Below are 14,523 nucleotides of genomic sequence, written 5' to 3'. Positions count from 1 at the left end.
TTGGAAGGGGAAGCTGACTTTAGTGAGAACACACCAGTGTGGGAGGATTTTCTTTTTTCTCTTGACCTTTCTTTCCTCCTCCTGGGGTCTTGTATGCTTCCCAGTCTAGCCCGACACCTCCGTTCTCCTCTCCTGCCCAAAACTGCTGCCTGTACGTCTGGGCACCTGCTAAATCCAGGGGCCGTGGAAGTGATATGCTCAGGATTTGAATGTTTTTCCTTTTCATCCCATAAGACATGATTATTTTCTGGAAGAAAATTATCCATATCTGCCTCCTTCATTTCAGGCCAGCCAGTTCTCTCATCTCTCTGCAGGGCAGTAAAAATGCCCTTATTGCTTAAAACTGTCCGTAATTATATCAGTTTCTGGCCATTAAATCTAGTAAGTTTAAAATGTTGAATATAATATAGCCGGTTTGGGAAATCTTTTAGGCCTGATCCAACCGACTAGTTACAACAGCCAGGTCCTAAATATGTTAGGAAACAGCAGTTTTAATTGGCAAAGAATGATGATTGTGGACCTTGTGTGCATATAAGGATAAACTAGAGGGTGGCCCAAAGAAAGTTCTGGTGAAATATAGGATCAGACCGTGCCATTCTCCCCAGAGGGCCTGATCCAAGTGCTGAGAAGGGCAAACATGAGGGAAAGGACTTCCAAGGCAGGGGTATGGGGGTGCCAACTATGGGATGTGGCTGCAATCATTGCCTCACAAGAGAAGATACTCAAGGTAGCAGCCATCATGTGATTAGGTAAGCGTGAGAACTTGGGTCACAGGAAGTGAGGAGTTGTATGGGTAGTCGGAATTTGACCTTGACCCAAGAAAGTTCCGGCTCATCCTTAGGAACGCTATATGGTCATACTTCGGTGTCTATTTGACACTGGGATCCCTAATTTGTGGTGTGGGGCTTTGAGGTGGGAAAGCAGCAGATAGGAGAAGTGGCTTAATAGTATCAATTTCCAGCTCTTTCTCTGACCCTCCTATCGAATGGGGAGACAAAGCAGGGTCATGTCGATGTCAGGTCAACAAAGCTTCCTTCTTTCCTCAGTTCCTCACTCCCCTAAGTAAGGACACTGTCAGCCACTATGCCACTGGGCTGTGATTCAGCCATCATAAATAAGAACAGTCGGGAAAATGCTTGCAGTGTAGAGTAAAAAACAAAATCTAAACACATGTGGAACATGAGTACAAGTATATAAAATGGGTATGGGTACCTTCTAAGCCTGAAGCCTCCAGTGTGATAAGAAAATTACACACCTAACCCTTGCTCCCAAGGCCCTCAGTTTAGTGACAGGTGGGCAGAAAAGAAGCCACAACAGTACACGGAGGGCACGCGAAAAGCCCTTTTGGCGATCGTAAAGGGTCCTACAAACCCTTTCTTTATGCTCGAGATGAAAGGGTGTACTGAGCACCTACTATGTGCCAGACTCTGTTTGGACTCAGGGAATACAGCGTGTGCAGGGGTGTGAGTGCAGAGCTGTGGCTGTGAGAAACACAACGAGAAAGTAAACGTGTACTTTGCGATAGCAGTCGGGGAAAGTAGCACAGGAGGAGAGGGGAAACGGTGTGCGGCTGGGTGGCCGGGACAGTCCCCCGGTGGGCGCAATGATGAGCGTGCCAGCCATGAGAACAGCCCGGGGACCCGCATTCTGCAGAGGGGCAAGGACAGCAGCCACGGTCCCGAGGTGGGGACGACGCCGTGGCGCCCGGTGGCCTGAAGAAGCAGGGAGCCAGCTGGGAGGGACTGCAAAAAGGGTCCAGGTGGTGGTGACGGGGACCGGGGCACCGTATCCAAGAGCTCGCCTGCCGGCCCGGGATCCCCAAGCACGCTGACTTGATCCCTCCTGACCTTCCCTCCCACTGAGCCTTCGGTTAAGCAAAGACGAGACGCTGCCTGGACCTTAGTCCTCCGTGGCAGAGACGGAGGCGTGAGACAGCAGGTGACCAGGGGGATGAATGTGCCAAACGAGTCAACCCTTTACGGTGGGCCAAGCGTCTACACAGTCCCTTTGGAGGGAACGCGAGAAAAGTCTGCATCCTAGACTTCGTGACGTGGAAACGGAACCCTTGAGATTTCTATCCGGAAGAGGTGGACGTACCATACATTTGGAACTGACATGATCACACAGGAATTGTGAGTGGAGGGGAGATAAACTCATCCACAATTACTAGTAATTTTTTTAAACAGACTTATTAGATGAGCATTTTGTTTCCGGGTGACGAAACTGTTAGCTAAGCGAACAAAGTCTTCGACAGACCCCTGCGATACATGTCATGATGGGAGGGAAAAGTCAGTTGCTTACGGCCGCCACGAATTCTGCTTATGACAACATGCTCCACGAGCAGAAGCACCTTAGCTGTCGTGAAGCCACTGAATTTGCAAGTACAAGGGGGAGGCAACGTGGGGGTGGGGCCTATCAACCTGCCCCCACAGACCCTCAGGGAAACATGACGATGGACTTCAAAGGCATCAGGTTGGGATCTGTAAGTCTGGATAGAGGGCCTCAGGGAAGAGGGACATGCGAGGTTCAGGTGGCCCTGGCCAGGCCTGCAGGCCGAGCCAGCACCCCAGAATCCTCCAGTCTGGGCTGGGCCCTGGGCCTCCAGTCAGGAAGGCAGGTGAGGGGCCACTTTAGGGCTGGTGGGCAGACCCGCAGCCACAGGCACCACAGCCACCAACAGCGTGGATGCAGGGGGTGGCCTGCATGCTTTCCTGGGGTTCAGAGGCAGGTGGCTTCCACGAGGCTCGCTATCACCTCAGCAGCGTCTTCCACATGTGTCAGAAGGAGGCTGGACACGGGCAGGCAGAGCTGATGGGGATACCTGAGCCAAGGGTCCACTCATTTCTTTTCCTGCCTTGCACTGTCCTCCAAACTTCACCTTGTACTTCCGGGACTCTCTAAGGGAACATCGGGGCTGGCTGAGATTTCCTCAGATTGCTAAAATTTGGAAGAAAATGAAATGGAAAGAAAAATTAGAGCACATGTGGTTTACATGATTAAAGCCGTCAGGCACCTTTTAGTCAAAATTCAGGCCAGACGGCTGAAAATTCCCATGGTGGCTGTTGTTTTTGTTGAGGGACTTAATCAAATGCTGAAAGACTCCATTTGGGAGCATTTTAATAATGACCATTTTGAGAAAATGAGTAGCCCCTGTGAGCGTCTCATCCTCCCTCCCTCAGGCAGACCACAGCACGAGGACATTCTTTGTGAGGCCTTGAGAAAAGCTGCCTCCAGAAGCAGGGAGGGGAGCTGTAAAGTCTTTGGATCCCACCTCAGACGCAGGTCGGCTGTCAGCTGACCCTGAAGCATCCATCACGCCCAGCTAGGTGGTGACAAGGAGCGTGGTGTGTGGTGGGGGTGGGTGGGCTTGGAAAACTCCCACGAGAGGCCTGCTCTGCTCCGGGGCAAACCTGGTGACCCACACAGCACTAAGCAGAATTGGGATCTACAGGAAACAACTTCCTGGACCAGGGTCAAACTGGCCGTGGGATAGAATTAACTGAAGCAAAGTCTCAGAGGCTTTGAGGACAACGTCAAAGAGCCTGGATCTTCCTCTGCAAAAGGCTTTGATGGGCTGAGTTGACCCACCTCCACAAGCCTCTACCCCTCATTCTTCGTGGGTACTTCGTGGGGCCGGGGCCGGGGAGGGGGCTGGTGTTGGTGACTAGACAGGGGCTGGAATCAAGGGAATTGGGGCCACCATGTGGCAATCACTCACGGCCTCCTTCTGGGCCACTGGGGGCACTTTAATAGGGAAGCCAGAGCTTTGGTTTAAGTCAGCCTCTAATGGGTGGCTCAGAGTCTCTAGAAAAGCATCAGGTTGGCTGCTCATACATCTTTGTAGGCCAGAACGGGACACCAAGAGGGCCTTGCAGAGCCGAGGTCCCAGAGCTGTGAGACCCACAGGGACACCCCCTCTGAACCCAGGCCAGGCACCATGGGGGAAGTTCCCAGAAATAGGTGGTTTGGCCACAAACAGGCTAGGCCATTTTCTTCACCCTGTCCTCAACGGCTCCCAGTACAAGGGCAAGCCTCTTGGAAGCCTAAGAACATTATCCAAGAGGAAAAGCTTTTTAGGGCTTTCAGATGAGGTGGCACAGACAGGACTTCCACGAACTTTAGGAGCCCCAGCTCAAATGCCAAAGTATCCGCAGAAGGTTTTCACTGAACAGAGGCAGGAAAATGGATGGAGAAAAGGATTTCCCGGGCCGGGACAAGGAGCTCTCCTACTCCTCCTTCTAACGGAAGTGTCGCCACTGTACCTTCCCTCAAACAGCTTCCTCTTAATAATCCCTTAGTCCCTCAAAACCAAAAAACACTCTGCTCGGGACTGACACAGAACCAAGCCAGTGCTAACGGGATGGTAGGGCTGCCTGACATCTTTTAGGTAGAGAAGGTGGCTGTGTGTGTGTGTGTGTGTGTGTGTGTGTGTGTGTATGAGTAAATGTGCTGGGAGGGGGCGTTTTAAGGCTTTAAAACACTTTCCTTAGATACACTCGCTTATCCTGAAATGAGGAACCCAGTGGATGGCAAAGAGGGGGAAATCCTACATACACTGTAACTTCCGCAGGATTTTAGGTCTTAACCTGACAACACCTGTAGTGAATATTCTTTCGTGTGCATTACCCCAACCGACCTCTGAGTGAGCGGGGTCCTGTTGCTGTTCTCGTTTCCCAGAGGAGGAAACTGCCACCTCAAGAGCCAAAGTGGCCAACCAAGGTCTTCTCGACTGAGAACATCTGGGCTCGGTCATCAAGCGCCACGCTCCAAGTCGGGAGGAGCGTGAGCTGTGATGTCTGTGAGATCCAGATGGCCTGCCAAACAGGCCTCAAGGTGTGAGGGGGCTTGATCTGCCGGCTTCGTGACAGCCTCTTGCCCCATATTGGTGCTTCTCAAATGGGGGTGGTTTGTTCCCCAGAGGACATTTGGCCGTGTCTGGAGACGGTTTTGGTTGTCACAACTGGGGATTCCTGGAGGTGCTACTGGCTTCTGGCATCTAGTGGGTAGAGGCCAGGGATGCTACTACACGTCCTACATGCCCAGGACAGCCCCACGATAAAGAATTATGACTCCAATGTCAATAGCGCTGAGGTTGACAATCCCTGGGTTCGACACCAGATCCTTGCTCAGGCAGGTTGGGTCACCTTCTCGTGCAATACTAGGACGTCTGAGGAAGTTTAGAAGGCTAGCTCCCCTGTCCTGTTTTGTTTTCTCCTATGGGAGGCTGCCTTGGACTAGCTTTTGTTCGATACGCAATACCCTTCCTTCTGTGGTATGTGGGTCTGTGACCATCATGGGATGTATCCCACCCATCTAGGGGCCTTCTGAGCTTCCCCAGGCTGAGGTGTCCTGGTGGAACAGGCTTGCAGGCTCCCACGTTCTGCCATCCCACAGGAGGCCCCAGAAAGTAAAGGCTTTGCATATCCAGACCAAACTGGCATTCAATTGTCAGCTGGTTCTTTTTTCCCCATAGGAGCCACTTGAGTGAACATTTCAAGCAAGCTTTATTCACTCCTCTGAAATTAGTTCTGTATGAATTTTAGAACAGATCAGCATTCTGGAAAAAATTAAAGTGGGATGAGCACGACATCCTTATTTTGTATTTAGAATATAATTACTCCTTCATCATTCCAAGATATTCCTTGGAAATGGGTAATTTCATCCCCCTCCATTAGCTTCACTAATAATTTCAATGCAAATCCATGAAAAGAATGAAGGCCACAGCCTGCAATATTACCTATTACCCAACATGTCCTTTTATACAAAATCCTAGAAACAGACATCGGGCCTAGGATAGATAAATGAGTTCTAGGAATTGATGGTCAAATGGTCTTTCAGCATATGGATGAGGTAGCTTCTGGAGAATGTAACGTGATCTGAAAGCTCCCTTAATTACAGACATTAGGAGGCTTCAATCCATTTCACCCCATGACAAAAAGGCACCATGATTCAGTTGCTACCTTGATGCGATGCCTTGGTTCATGATAACGAAACGTTGAGTTGAGATCATAGGAATTCTGGCACTATTTTAATGAAACGCAACTTTATGAAAAACAAATTCTTATGCAGATTATCTACTTAATGGACCTTCATGGGGTTCCTTTAAATAGTATAATCTCCATGTCTCTTAAAGTTACTCAAATGATAATACATTTCATTTTACAGGTTCCTATAAAATTAAATTACTTAATAAAAGAGAAGTGTACAATAAAGTATTTGAACATAACCGCAGTTGCAAGGGTACTGGGGAAAAGTCCTTGACTCTGGCAGCTCACTTTTTTTCCCACCCTCCATACTTTTTGATGACTCAACCTTTAGTTTGAAGGTACAATGAAAATACTATTTATTACTATGAACTGTTATGTGTGAAAATTACAGACTGTTTTCTGTTTAAGATAGAATGTATATATTAGAACAAACACACATAGACACATCACGTAAACATCCCAGGACAATGGCAGACAAGGCTGTTAGTCCAAGGTGGAGAACAAGAGGATCATCACTCAGAGAAAAAAATGATCCATAATATACAATAAAAACTACCTGCTCGAATAGGGGGCCCAGAGTTCAGAGATAAGAGGTATGGATGAACACAGTCAGACAGGGGAGGATACAGATGCCTAACCAAGAAAGGGTCTGAGGGCCAGGCCTAGACATCCAGGGAAAGTACTCACTCCACCCAGCTGAGGGGCCATGACCTTGTAACAGGTTCCATGTGCATATCCGTCTGCCCAGGAAGACTCAAAGATTTGCTCTGCACTGCTGTAGGGTCTCCGTCTCAGAGTTAGGAAGCGCAAACAAAGATCTTAAGTCCCTTTCCCTTCCTCTAGATCTGGTTTTTTCTGTTTGTTTTGTTTTTAGCTTTTGTTGTTTTTTCTCTGAGTGTATGGAGTTGAGGTGGACTCAATACGACTCCAAAGTTCAACCTCTGCCTTTCATTCTTGGATCCAAGGTAGTTGTGAGGCAGCCTTATATTAGCAGCTGGTCCTGCTAACATGTACCGAATGCCGTGTGCCAGGTACTGTTTGAAGCACTTAGAGAGGAATTAGCTCATCTGAGCTCCTAAGAGTTAAACGTTGTTAATGTTCCCATTTCACATATGAAGAGACCGGGGCACAGAAAGGGTACATTCCTAAGGAAGCTATTAAAAAGCTCAAATAGAGACAATGAAATTCAAATCCATAAAATGACAAAACCTGAGAAAAAGTGCATTTTTGTCTTCTATTCACTTTTTTGTATTAGGACAAGTGGCAAAGATTACTACAGTAACTCTTCTTTTTCTAAACATGACATCTTCCTAAATTATTTCTTTTTAACCATCTGTGTCATGTAGTTTTTAGCTAGTTGATACAGGGCTTCTAAAATTAGGTCTTTTACGTTTTTCTATGTCCTTTTTCTATTTCCTTCTCACTTTCATTATGTCTTCATGTATTAATTTTTAACAGTTTTATCAAGGTTTCATTGACGTGATAAAGGACACAAACATAAGTTATACAATCTGCTAAATGGTACGTATGCGTACAATTGTACACATCCATGAAACCAACACTATAATCCAGATGGTGAACATATTCACCATCCCCAAAGTCTCCTGACACCTATTTGTAATCTCTCCCTTCTTCTCTCTGCTCCCACCTCCATTTCCAGGCAACCACTGATCTGCCTTCTGTCACTATTTTGCATTTCATAAAATTTTATGTAGGTGGAATCAGACAGTATATAGTCTCTGGCTAGCTACTTTCACTCGATACAATTATGTTGAGACTCATCCATGCTGTCGAATGTATCAAGAATTCATTCCTTGTTATAGCTGAGAAGTACTCCATTGTACAGATGGACATACCAGTTTGTTAATCTGATCACTTACTGATTGGCATTTGGGCTGTCTCCAGCTTTGGGGTATTACAAATGGAACTATCGTGAACTTTCATACGCTGCTGATGGGAATGTCATTGCCACTTCTGATGACCTTCATTTCTTTGTGTTGATACAGCTTTCAATCTAGTGTCCTCTTCCTTCCAACTGAAGGGCTTCTTGTAGTGTGGGTCTGCTGTTAATGAATTCTTTCTACTTCCACATATAAGAACATGTCTTTTTTTTTTTTGTCTTCAGTTTTGAAAGATACTTTTGCTGGATATAGAATTTGAAGCTGACAATGTTTCCATTCACTACTTCAAAGGTGTCGTTTCACTGTCTCCTCTCTTGCATCGTTTCTAAAGAGAAATGGGCTGTCATCTTCATTTTTGTTCCTCCGTATGTAATGTTTCTTTTTCCCCTGGCTACCTGAGGACTTTTCTCTTTATCACTGGTTTTGAGCAATTTGACTGTAATGTGCCTTTCGTTTTCACGTTTCTTGTGTTTGGGGTTCACGGAACATATTGGATCTGTGGGTTTATAACTTTCACCAAATTTAGAAAAATTCCAACTACTGTTTCTTCAAATATGTTTGCTGGCCTCCTCTCTTCCAGGATCTCTAATGACATATATGTTAAGCTACTTGAAGTTATCCAAAAGTTCCTTGATGCTCTTTATCTTTTTATTATTCTGTGTCCCATTTTGGATAGTGCCCATAATTATGTATTCAAGCTTCGTTTTTCTTCTGCAAGGTCTGATCCACTGTAGATTTCTTTCCATGTGTATTTCATCTCTAAGAGCTCTATTTAGGTCTTCTTAAAAGATATATATTCATGTCTCTGCTAAAGGTTTTAAGTGTATGGAATATGGTTATAATAACTTTTAACGTCCTTATCTGCTAATTCTAACATCTGTGTCAGTTCCGGATTTGTTTTGATGGATTGTGTTTTTCTGCTTCTTTGTATACCTTGTAATCTTTGACGCCAGATATGATGCAATTTTCCCTGATGCTTGATATTTTTGTATCCTCATAAACATTCTTGGTTTTTGTTTCGGGATGCAGTTGAATTACCAGAAACATTTTTATGATTTTGGGTCTTTCCTTTTTGATGTGTTAGGAGGGTCTGGAGCCCTGCTCAATTTGGGGCTAACTGTCCCCTGCTACTGAGGCAAGCAAGACCTTTCTGTGTATTCTACCCTATGCCTCGTGAATTATGAAATTTTCCAGTTAGGCTGGTGGGAACACTATTCCTGGCTCTTTATGAGCACCAGGCTCTGTTCCCTTTAATCCCTTTGGATAGATCTTTCCCTGGCCTCACAGGTATTGATCAGTACTCTGTGGAGTATTCAAGGGGAACCAGCTGTGGGTGTCTGAGGTTCCTCTGCATGCACACCTGACCTCTCCTCTCTGAGGCTGTGTCCTGAGAACTCCAGCTGCCTTGGTCTCTCTGGACTCAGCTCCATCTCAACTGGGGTGATCTTCTGGGCTCCACCTCACTGCCCCTTCCATAGGCCGTAGCCTGCAAACTCTCAAGCTGGGGCAACCATGAGATTCATCTCCCTGTGAACTATCTCTCAGGGACCACTATTTTTCACTGCTTGATGGCCAGTGTCTTAAAAACCTTTGTTTTATAAATAAATAATATATATTTATAAAATTATTTTAATATTTTCTTGTTTGGTTGTTATTTTTGTTTCAGGTTGGAGGGTAAATCTGTGCCCTCTTACTCCGTTTTGCCCTGAAGTGAAGTTCTCATGTATTAAGTGTAATGCTTTCATGTTCAAAGTTTATCCAACCTTTTCTCTATTCTTGGGTACCTGGGATGTTTCTAGCTTTTCCCTTTTTGTGCACACGCATGAGTCTGCAGTATACTTTAAGATTGTACAGCCACACAGATAGCCAACGATACACTGATATTTAGTCACAGTGGTGGTATTTTTCCTTAGAAAGCAGAGATTAATTGTATTAAGAAGAATAAAAGGCCTAGGTACTGACTCATGGATTTAAAGATGGGTGGCAACCACAGAATCTCAAGTTCTTATTTGTAAGAATATCTGGGCACCGATATAGCCCAATTCGTTATAGGCCTTGGCAAAGAAACATGCCTATAACTGTATTGAGCCAGAAGACAAATTCTGCCAGGCTTGATTCATGGTAGGTTCCCGAAACCTCAACAGGCAGGGCCATCCATTGCGTCCTAAGGCGCTGTGCTCCAGTCCGCTGGCGTTTCTCTGCATCGTGTATCTCACAGCCTCATGTGCCTAGGATTTCTATCTACGTGGTGGCAGGGAAGGCAAAGGGTGAGGGGAAACGATGCCACCATCATAGCTACCCAACTCTGGCAACCCGGATGCGGTGCCCGATGCACTGATAGGTGTATGAGAACACCAGAGATGCCTGTGCCCTGTACCACCCACAGGCTAAGCGGTCCATAGTCCAACGGGGCCAAAGCAGAGTGAGCCGGGTTGTCCCACAGCCCTCGTGAAAAAGACACAGACAATCAATCACCGTAAGGCCTGTGGTCTTAGTGAACGTCCCCGAAGATCCAACTCATCTATTACTTCCTATAAAGAATAGTAGGCCAGTGATGAGACAGAGCAGAGCTACTGATACGTATTTGCTATTTGGGCTTTGAAGATCATGAGGCTGGTGATTCCCTGTCACAGAGGAGACCTGGGAAGTTCTCCTCTTCACTCCCTGCCCAGTTAGAATCAACGTGCTGGTTGCAAAGGACAATTTAACAGCACTTTGTTAGGGGTTACAATAAAGCATCGGTATGGGTTTTGCTTTTGAAAGTATTTGTCTTATTTGACCTGATATTTAGGTGATCTTGAAGCAAACCATTAAGTGCACAGAAACAAAACATTAGATCAAAAGATCAAACTTAAAAAGAATGCCTTCAAGATCAAAGCCTCTTGTTCATCCCCTTGCTCCAGGAGTGTCTAGCAGAGGGAGAAAACATTTCTTTTGAGAAATATTCTTTTCAAAGAAAGATCAGAATCCAACTTCCAGAGAATGGCCAAAGGGTGGAGAGATGATAAAGGGTGGGGAAAAATCAGTAACGGCATTCAGAGCAAACCTCTCAGCTACCAGTCCAGACAAGCTGGTGCATCCACGGGATGTCTGAATACTCATGAGGGAACAACCCAGCTGCTGGTGAACTTGCCCAGAACCTTTCCAACCATCCACAGGGGCCAGGGGCCAGGGGCCAGGGGCTAGGGTGATGGCACGTATCCAGGAAATGAGGCTCTCTGATCAAGACTGACCCAGCTGCTGCTGCCACCGGCCTCCCACGCAGAGCAGGTGGCCGTGAACTGTCCTCACCGCACATGGGTTTTGCCATAGTGTTTTACGGAGGGGACGTCGATGCAGAAGGGACTGAGAACCAGTTCCTTTCCCAGCCTAATTCTAGGATTCCACAATGACACAATATGTACCGGATGGGACTACTGTTGATCTACAAGGGCCTGGCTTATTGTCCTAGGGGAGAAAATGAGCTGGAGGAGGTGTGTCCATGAATGACAGACACCTGTCTAGTGGCTGACCTCAAAATGTGTGGGTTCAATTCATTGACTAGGCTAATTCTCTCATTTCCCTGTAGTTGCCAGACGACAGGATGTGTAGAACAGGCTTGGCATCCTTAACCCAACTGCAACTTAACAAAAGACTCCTTTCCCAGAGCTCTGAGGATTCCTGTTCTGGTCACCCAGACCCTCCAGGCTGCTCTCCAGGGCAGGCCCTTCATTTGAGATCTAATCTGTGTCCTTAATTTGCCCCAAGACTCAACGTTTTGGACTGTCCCTTGCTTCTTTGGACCACCCCAGTCAAAGCCCCAGCCCTTGGACCCTCGGCTGAGATGGGAGGTCAGAGGATAACAACAGGTGACAGGAAAAGAATAAAGGCTCAAGACAGACTCACTGAGAGGCAGCCCTCAGAGCTGATCAGCCCTCCTGATCTTCATTCATTCTTTCCATGGTACATGACAGAAGTGTGACTGCAGAAGATCACAGTCTGCATGGAAACCAATTCAAGTGGAATCAAGAGGTAAACCATATGCTGGGAAAAGAGCTGTAACAAGGATCACAGAGGGCTCGCTTCCCTAGTAAAGAGCTACAAACCAGTAAGTATAAGATCAACTGAACAACAACAACAAAAAACCCTAAAGGGCAAAGCAGGAAAATCGAGCTCACAAGAAAAGAAACTCACGTGGTTTGTGGCCAGGAAATTGCACTTAATCCCACTTACAGTAAGTAAAACACAAATGACAGACACAGCAAAATATCATTTCCACCTCCTGATTGGCAAAGACGAAACCACCAAGGAGGGAGTGTGAAAGCTGCAGTCTGTAGTAGGGCGCCTGGGTGGCTCAGCGGGTTAAGCACCCGACTCTTCATTTCGGCTCAGGTCACAATCTCATGGTTTGTGAGTTTGAGCCCCACCTCGGGGTCGGCACTGACAGTGCTGAGCCTGCTTGGGATTCTCCCTCTTTCTCTGCCCTTCCCCTGCTTGTGCTCTCCCTCTCTCAAAAGAAATAAAACAGGAAGGAAGGAAGGAAGGAAGGAAGGAAGGAAGGAAGGAAGGAAGGAAGGAAGGAAGGAAGGAAGGAAGCTGCCATTTGTGTAAAGGGGGAGGGAGAGAGTGGCCGTCGAACCCTTTCTTGTATATGCACAAGGCACCCGTGGACGGATACACAGAAAATGATAGAGCTGGACGCCTCCTGAGAAGAGAATCTGGTGGCTAGAGAAAGGGGTTGGGGCAGAGCTTTTTCCCTCTATATTCCTTTATTGACTGAAATTTGAACCGGCCATTGCTTTAGAGCTGCACTCATTTTGTCAATATCGAGGGAAAGAAGGTCCTTTCTGGAACCTCGTTCTGGTGCGTGTGCTGCTGTGGCATGCTGAACGAGAGGCTCCGTATCTTCAGAGATTGATAATATACTAATTTCCATTAAAAAGACAATAGATTGGGGGCGCCTGCGTGGCTCTGTCGGTTAAGTGTCCGACTTCGGCTCAGGTCATGATCTCACGTTTCTTGAGTTGGGGACCCACATCGGGCTCTGTGCCGACAGCTCAGAGCCTGGAGTCTGCTTTGGTTTCTGTATCTCCCTTTCTCTCTGCCTCTCTCTCTCTCTCTCAAAAATGTATATACATTAAAAAAAATTTTTTAAAGACAATAGATTGGTGAATGACGGTCTGTGAAGGTCTTTCATGTATCATGCTCTTGAATCCTTGTAATAAGCCTCTGAGGTGGGCATTATTTTTATCTCTGTTTTTCCAGGGGTTGGTGGGGGGGGGGCATGGGGAGTGAGACCCAGGCTCCTTTCTTGAGCCACAGAGTCAAGTTCCAGAGCCTGGATTTGGCACGTAGTTATTCTGGTGGTCACCCAAGGCTGCATTTTTGGATCTGCCCAACCCAAAGCTCAGAGGCTATGAAGCTGCCAGAAGCCGTGTGGGAAAGCAGACAAGGGAGTAAGGGCAGCTGGAAGGCTGAGGCTGTGACAAGTGTTAGAGGGTCCACCTGGGTGCAATCCCGAGGCCTGTCCAGACCTTCAGGAGGAGGAGGCAGGGCACATGGGAGAGGGAAGGAGAGAATCTTCTCCAGGGCCCAGGCAATACCTCAGGCTGTGGCCATAGCCCTGCCTAGGAGGGAAGGGAGCTAGGGCTGGGCAAAGAAAGACGGTTCCACGTGTATGCTCAGGAGTGGCACAGGAGTACAGATTTGGGCCAGGCTTCCCGCCAAAACTGCAGAACGCCTCCTTTCTCTTCCATGCTCGGGCCTTCTCACACCCAGGGCCTTCTCTCTCCGCTCCATCCCTCCCTGCCTCTTGCCTTCAGTCTCTGTACAAAACCTTCCCCCTGGGAGTGACAGTTATCCCGGAGGCAGAGACCTCCTTGCTCCCCAGGCACACCCACCATCTCCCCAGCTGGGCTTCTCCAGGGCCCCGAGGCCCAGTCTGTGTCTTTCTCCATGGTAGGACACTGCAGATCTGTCTTAGAACTGCTCTTTGTGCAAACCACTCACCGAAGACTGGAGAGAGTCCATGCAGGAGCCATGAGAGCTCCCTGCTGGCGCCCCGGGCACATCAGAGGGCCTGGTGCAATTCTAAGAGCTCAAGGCAGACCCGGTCAAAGTCTCCATGATCAATGGCAAGGTCAGGGTGGGGACTGAATCTTGGGGCCATGCAGAGGGTGCACAAGAGCCAAGGTGAGGCAGGCCGCCGAGCAAAGGAGGCTGGAGGTCGAGGAAGGCTGAGCAAAAAGGGCCAGGGACGGAGGTGTTTCTTCTAACAAGCAGGAGGAGAGAAAGTTGCTCCCGTTTAACTCAGTGGAAGGAAGGACAAGAGGACCGAGCAGCAGAGAGTGGGATACGGTTTCCTGCTGGCTCAAGAACTGAAATGATGTGAGGAGAAAAACAAGGCAGCTTCCTCTTTCTGCCCTTGGGATAGGCGTTTCGGCTGTGAGTGGAATAGGATGCTTATCTTTAGATTGATTTTTCTTGGTCCAAATTTCAAAAGCAAAGTCAGATCAAACGGGGGCCCTGTGGGGTGAAATCTGGTTGTGTAATTTCGCTCTGCAGAGGACAGGACACAGAGCTGGGACGGACGGAGGGCACATTTTAGCTTCTCCTTTCACCCCTGAGACACGGAAACTCTCCGGGGGGTTTGAGCA

The 14,523-nt window shown here is 47.5% G+C and overlaps 1 protein-coding gene across 9 annotated transcripts in view; it reads right to left on the bottom strand.

Moving 5' to 3' along the window:
- ULK4 (unc-51 like kinase 4) overlaps positions 1–14,523 on the bottom strand; it is a 571,537-nt gene that overhangs the window by 14,738 nt on the left and 542,276 nt on the right. The window contains exon 36 of one of the 9 annotated variants that reach the window (XR_006222024.1): positions 2,822–2,937. The exons of the other annotated variants lie outside the window; for them this stretch is intronic. The gene's annotated coding sequence lies outside the window, so the exon portion shown is untranslated. The remainder of the gene's footprint in view (positions 1–2,821; positions 2,938–14,523) is intronic. 9 annotated transcript variants of the gene reach the window in all.

This window comes from Panthera tigris, chromosome C2 (assembly GCF_018350195.1).
Source record: "Panthera tigris isolate Pti1 chromosome C2, P.tigris_Pti1_mat1.1, whole genome shotgun sequence".
Lineage (NCBI taxonomy): Eukaryota > Metazoa > Chordata > Mammalia > Carnivora > Felidae > Panthera > Panthera tigris.
This window is presented reverse-complemented; position numbering and strand designations above follow the sequence as displayed.